The 6,954-nt window shown below is 42.3% G+C and overlaps 1 pseudogene; it reads right to left on the reverse strand.

The window, feature by feature from the left end:
- Window positions 1-2,745: 2,745 nt before the first annotated feature.
- Window positions 2,746-6,414, reverse strand: LOC103222211 (isocitrate dehydrogenase [NADP] cytoplasmic pseudogene; annotated as a pseudogene).
- Between the last annotated feature and the right edge of the window lie 540 nt (window positions 6,415-6,954).

The following is a 6,954-nucleotide window of genomic DNA, read 5'->3' on the forward strand; positions in this document are numbered from 1 at the left end:
AATATAATCAACTTTTGTATCTCTGTGGCTTAAAATAATCTGTAGGTTGTTTTAAAACTAGACAAAATAGAATTAATTTTCTTTTCCTCTACTCTGGAACTGACAAGCCAAAATTATACCGGTACCAAAGAATGCTTATAAAATTAGAAAACAGCGTTAGTGGAGAAAGAGCCCAAGAAAGGTAATTTAGATAATTTACTGTGAAAGGAAGCTTAAGAAGGGGTTTTGTGTGTGTGCAAATCCTAGGTGCTCAATGAATGTCTACTGAGAAATAAAACTGAGTGATATTTTTATGGAAGATGAGAAGTAATACAATCCTAAGGAAAAGTTGCGTGGGGAAAAAAAAAAGGAAATCACTATAGAGGCGACACACTGGACTCACAAAATATTGTAGGAGATGTGGGGAGTTCCCATGAAGACACTCACAGTGGTTCTCTTCCCTGGCAGCTCACTGGGGCACTATTGTTGGCCAGGTTGTGGTGGCTCACACCTGTAATCTCAGTAGTTTGGGAGACTGAGGTGGGCGGATCGCTTGAGCCCAGGAATTCAAGACCAGCCTGGGTGACAAAAAATATAAAAATCAGCTGGGCGTGGTGGTGTGTATCTGTAGTCCCAGCTACTTGGGAGGATGAGGTAGGAGGATGGCCTGAGCCTAGGGAGACCGAGGCTGCAGTGCCACTGCACACCAGCCTGGGCAACAGAGCGAGACCCTGTCTCAAAAAAAGAAGAAGAATCCTATTGCTCAGGGGGGATTGATTAAATCAGGATAGGCAGAAGAGGGCTGGAGCTCAGGCATCTGTATTTTTAGTTTTTTATATGATTCCAATGTACGGCTAAGGTTGAGAGCCAAGGCTCTAGTCTAGACCAATGGTTCTCAACCTTGAATGCCAAAGGAATGGCCTGGGATTTTATTAAAACTCAGATTCCAGTTCCGTCGGTGTTTCTAAGGGAAGCGGGGAGCAGAAGGGAGCAGGAGGCCAAGATATCTGTTTCCTAAGTAACTCCAAGAAGATATTAATTTTGCAGTTCTGTGGATTCCATTTGCAGCTGCAAGGCTCATATGCTTTGAAAATGGCTCTATATAAACAAATGTATGATATCATTATAAAGTGCTACTACTGTTCTTTCAGAGGAAACTCATTTGTTCTACAAATTTATAGGAGCCTATGTGCTTTTGGAGGGATGCAAAGATTGATAAATAGATGACTTCCCTCAAGTTATTTACAATTCAATTTATAATAGATGACATTTAAGTTAAGCAGAAAATAAAATTTCCTGATTGTAAGGCTTTCTGATGGCGGTGAGATGGGATGGGTGTTCGAGGACACTGGAGAGGTGTTGATGGGTATTGAGGTTGAGGATACTAAGGGAAAATTTTGCTTCAGGAAAGTAATGAAGGAAGAATATCTGTGTCACGCAACAGAGGAAAAGTGGAAAATTCAGGAAAGAGGTGGAAGAAGTTCATAGCAAAAAGAGATTGGGCATCAGGGTTTGGGTTTGTTTTTTTGAGACAGGGTCTCACCCTGTTGCCCAGGCTGAGTGTAGTGCTGCAATCATAGCTCACTGCATCCTTGACCTCCCAGGCTCAAGCAATCCTCCCATCTCAGTGTCCTGAGTAGCTGGGACTACAGGCATTCACCAGCACACCTGGCTAATTTTTGTATTTTCTGTAGAGACAGGGTTTGGCTAATGCCGCCCAGGCTAGTCTTGATTTCCTGCATGCAAGGAATCCTCCCACCTCAGCCTCCCAAAATGCTGGGATCACAGGCATGAGCCACTGCACCAGACCATGAAAGTTTGAAAGAAGTAGTCTTATAGATGGCTATGAAGAGTTGGAAGTTTCTGAGGAAAGAGAGCCTTGTTGCTGAAGGTAAGAGGACATTGCTACTGGATTTGAGGTTTTATCTGGGAGCTCCTACTGGTCTATGATACTTACTGGGCTTCTCACGTAAGCCAAGCACATAAATTCAGCTAAATTTTCTCTAAAAGATTCATCCATATGCCATTTGCACCTGACTTCCAAACCAAATAGATTTATAAACATTGAGAGCAGCTTTAGTCAAGTATTGGAACCTGGTGGTTTATACCATGAATCTTTCTGAATAGTTTCTCCTCGTGTCTTCTCCATGTATTTAACATTATCAATCAACAGCAGTCTGACATCAAGAGTGTTCAAATCCATTCATTTGCGTCAGGCTGGGCACCAAGTGGACAGACAGAGGTTGCTGGAACTTCATCTTTATTGGTCACCTGGCTGATACCAACTTTGCTGAGGCTGGCAAGCTCCACACCAGGCTTGCAAAATCTCCACCTGCTGACAAAAGCACTAATGGATCTGCTGAGCTTTCAAGCTGTCGGACAAACCTGCTCCTCCTTGTCTAAGTGCCAGCAGATTTAGAAATGCCTCTGAGAGTCATTCCCCAGACTTGAGCACCTTAAATTTTTTTAACCCACCTTCTGTACACACACACATACACACACACACAATTTTTAAAGGGTAGTGTTTTTTTTTCTTATTAAAAGTAATATCTGTACTAGGCAAAACATTCAGAAAACAGAAAAATATAAAGGAAAACATAAAATCACCATAATCTCTCTATCCAAAGATAAACATGAGCTCTGTTCATATTTTGGTAAATTTCTTCCAGGTCATGTTTATTACAAATGTGGGATTATGCAGTAGAGGCAGCTTTGCTATTCTACTTTGTCAGTTAACATTCTTGTTAAATAAGTTGAAAGGGGGAATCATTTCTCTTTTCCTAGTCTGCTCATATCCGTGAAGGCAAATAGCTCTTCCATAGTGTCAATTCCCTCTGGTGGGTCATGCCCTTCATTATATACTGGAAACAGCATTTGGTAAGAGAATTATCTGGTGTTCCAGATGCCTTGTGCTGAGACTGCTGTTGGATTCAGTAAAGAATGGCTCTGTCCGAGGTAGGGATTAGTTAAGGTAGGTAGAATTTGCTGATTCTCACTCTCACAATATTCTTGGGGAAAAGGTGTTGTGCCAAACTCCTATTAATCTCAGTAAGGAAGGTACTAGATTCAAGAGGCCAAAGAAGAGACCAAGAGCCGGCAAATGAGACATGGGGTTTTATTAGGGGGTTACATACAGGGGAGAGAGTCCGGCGGTGGCAGGCTGGACAACATAACCACGTAGCCCAGTGGCAGTGGGTTGGGCAGGAACACTGCAGCTGCCTGCAAACAGCATGAAGTTTTTATAGCATTTCCACTTAACACCCTTCCTGTGACGACCTCCACCTGGCAACCTTCGTTTAACCCAAAACTCAGGTCCTCGATGTACAGCCTGCGTTCCATGGAACGTGCCAGGGGTTCAGATGTTTATCATAGAAAAGGAATGAACTTCCGGGTTAGCTACTTGGGTTCCCTAGATTGGAACACACATTTAGATGCATCTGCCATCCAGGGTCATTCTCAGAGTATGCTTAAATAATTGCTACCAGGTGTGTTTACCCTACATCAGACTATCCCAGGTTTAGGATAGCAGCCTCAACGACTTAAGAAGGCCACCTTTGTGTTCGTAAGATAATCTGCATATTGTCATAATATTTGCTTAACTAACTACATAATCCCCCCTCAGGACATTTTCATATTAAATGCTCATTATTTCTTAAACTTGCCCTTTTCTTCTCACCTGTCAATAGACATTGATTCTCATGAGGCAATTCTTTCAACAAGCACTTATTGAACACGGACAGTGCTAGACTTTTGAGAATGCTGATGGTCAGGCCCTTCCCTGAGAGATGATTTTAGACTAAGGATGCATGGTTTGGGGAGCCTATGAGCAATGGTTCTCATACCTGCTACACATTAGCATCACCTAGAAAGCTTTTGCAAAGGCCGGGGCCCAGGATGCACCCAGACCAGGTGATTGACTGTTTCTGAGGATGGGACTTAGGCCTGTAGTTTTCAAAGCTCCCCAAGTGATTTTAATGTGCAGCACAGGTTGAGAACCAGTGCCAGAAAACAATGATTCTCATCGAATTGGCTGCATATGAGAATCATCCAGGGACATTTTTTAAATAAATTAAACTACCTGGGCCCCACCCCAGAACAAATGAGTCAGAATCTTTGGAAGAGGGATCTGGGCAACTGTATGTTTTCCACAGCTCCTTCATATAAATCCGGTACATGGCAAGTATTGAGAATCATTGCCACAGGCAATCTAGTGAATGAGAAAATCTGGAGTTGAACCCATTTCTGGCTTTTTGGCTTTGCAAGCCACGCATAGCTGTAGGATGAAGAGTTACCTCTGAGCATCTGTGTTGGGTAATGGTAACAGCAGGGCTGAGAACCTGAAGGGGTGGGTCAAGTCTTGGCTTTGCCATATAACATTTGCTCTGCAATGTCGCACAAATCACAGAACTTCTCTGGGTTGGGAGTCCTGTCTACCTGCCTAAAAATCCAGTGCTCTTTCTACCATACCTACTGTTTTTAGACTTTTTTTCTACCTTAATTGATATTTTACTGTTTTTTTGTTTGTTTGTTTGTCTTAGTGATCAGTACATAGACCTAATGATTCATATACACATACAACTATATACATATAATGGATATAGTTGTTTTATTTTTTTTCCACACCTCCAGGTAGTATTTATCCCAGATTCCAAACTCTCCTGTGGCCTGAAAAATACTTAGTCTATTGGAAACATTCAGCAAGCTCTTTACAAAAACGACTGCAGTATCTTCAACACATTTTAATTGTATTCATAGTTTGTTCCAGTCATGTGCAAGTTTAATGTACAGCTCTACATCACATAATGGGACATCTTTAACAACAAAACCTCCCCGTGCCCAAGGTCATGGACAGGAGAAGAAGGGTGTAAATTTCTACTTTATGCATATTCTAGGGAAAAATACCGTGGCTATCATTGACCCTTTTGAGCACTCTTGATTTTGGTCATTTATAATAGAACATGAGAAACAGTGACAGTGAATACAAATGAGTACTAACCGAATTCCTAGGCTGCTACCAGAAAATAAAATTTAAAGTCCCTTGCCACATTCACAAAGGCGGCAATAACTATATACAAGAAAAAGACTATAAACTTATAGAAAAGATAAACTCTGGCTTCTAAACAAATTACAAAATAGATTTTGTCTTTAGCCTTGAGTGTGATACAGAAAAATGTAAACCTGTAAACCTAGTTGCCAAAAGATACTTATCCTCCTCAGCCCAGGTATGAATTTCAAGTTTGGCCTGAGCCAGTTTGATCTTCAAGTTTTCTCCAAGTTTGTCCATGAAGTCAAACATATTCAAGTAGTCAGAACATTGCACACTGGGTAAACCTTTAATGCAAGCAGCCAAGTCCTCGGTCGTGAAACCAGCCTCAATTGTCTCAATACGGACTTCTTCCAAAGCATTTGCAAAGAAGCCAAGTTCTTTATCATTATCAATCTTTGCTCTGAGGGCCAACCCTCTGGTCCAGGCAAAAATGGAAGCAATGGGATTGGTGGACGTCTCCTGGCCTTTCTGGGACATGCGGTAGTGACAGGTTATAGTCCAGTGGGCAGCCACTGCTTCTACTGTCTTGCCTTGTGGACACACCAGCACACTGGTCATCATGCCAAGAGAGACATACCCTTGAGCCACAGAGTCTGACTGCATGTCACCAGTATACTTTTTAGAGGCCCAGATGAAGCCTCCTTCTGATTTCATAGCTTGGACCACCATGTCATCGATGAGCCTATGCTCATACAAGATCTTATGGGTTTCAAACTGGGACTTGTACTGCTTGTCATATATCTCCTAAAAGATGTCTTTAAAACATTCATCATATTTCTTCAAAATAGTGTTTTAGTGCTCAGATACAAAGGCCAACCCTTAGAGCCATTTGGAAGGAACTGTGTGCAAAATCTTTAATTGACTTATCTTGATTATACATCCCCATGGCAACACTATCATATCATCCTCTTCCAAGTTATGTACCAGGTATGTCACCTTTTGGGTGCTGTCACTTAGTGTGTAGGTTAGCTCTACTTTTCCAGGCCCAGGAACAACAAAATAAGTTGCTCTGTATTGATCCCCATAAGCAGGACGACCTACAATGGTGGGTTTTACCCATCCACTCACAAGCCGGGGGATATTTTTGCAGATAATGGCTTCTCTGAAGACTGTGCCACCTAGAATAATATTTTGGATGGTGCCATTTGGCGATTTCCACATTTGTTTCAACTTGAACTCCTCAACCCTTTTCTCATCGGGGATGACAGTGGCACACTTGACACCAATGTTATACTTTTTTATAGCTTCTGCAGCATCCGTGGTGACCTGGTGGTTGGTGGTATCACGATTCTCTATGCCTAAATCATAGCTATGTAGATCCAATTCCGCATAGGGAAAAATGAGTTTCTCTTGAATCAACTCCCAAATGATTTGTGTCATTTCATCTCCTTGCATCTCTACCACAGAACTGCCACTGATTTTTTTTTAGATATTTTGACTTTAATAAACCTTGAAAGTGTATCAATTTTTTAAAAATCATTTTTTATTTTTTTTGAGACGGAGTTTTGCTCTTGTTGCCCAGGCTGGAGTGCAATGGCATGATCTCGGCTCACTGCAAACCTCCACCTCCAGGGGTTCAAGTGATTCTCCTGCCTCAGCCTCCCAAGTATTCTCCTCCTCAGCCTCCCAAGGGATTACAGGCATGCGCCACCACGCCTGGCTAATTTTGCATTTTTAGTAGATACAAGGTTTCTCCATGTTGGTCAGGCTGGTCTCAAACTCCTGACCTCAGGTGGTCTGCCCGCCTCAGCCTTCCAAAGTGCTGGAATTACAGGTAAGAGCCACCACGCCCGGCCAACAGTGAATCAATTTCTTATCACCCCAATTCCTTCCAGTCTTGCAGACTTAACTGAATGTAGTATATCTCCTGCTGGGATGATATGCTGACGAGGACCTGGGGCGCCACAGCTGCTTACATACTCAGACTC

This window comes from Chlorocebus sabaeus, chromosome 17 (genome assembly GCF_047675955.1).
Source record: "Chlorocebus sabaeus isolate Y175 chromosome 17, mChlSab1.0.hap1, whole genome shotgun sequence".
Lineage (NCBI taxonomy): Eukaryota > Metazoa > Chordata > Mammalia > Primates > Cercopithecidae > Chlorocebus > Chlorocebus sabaeus.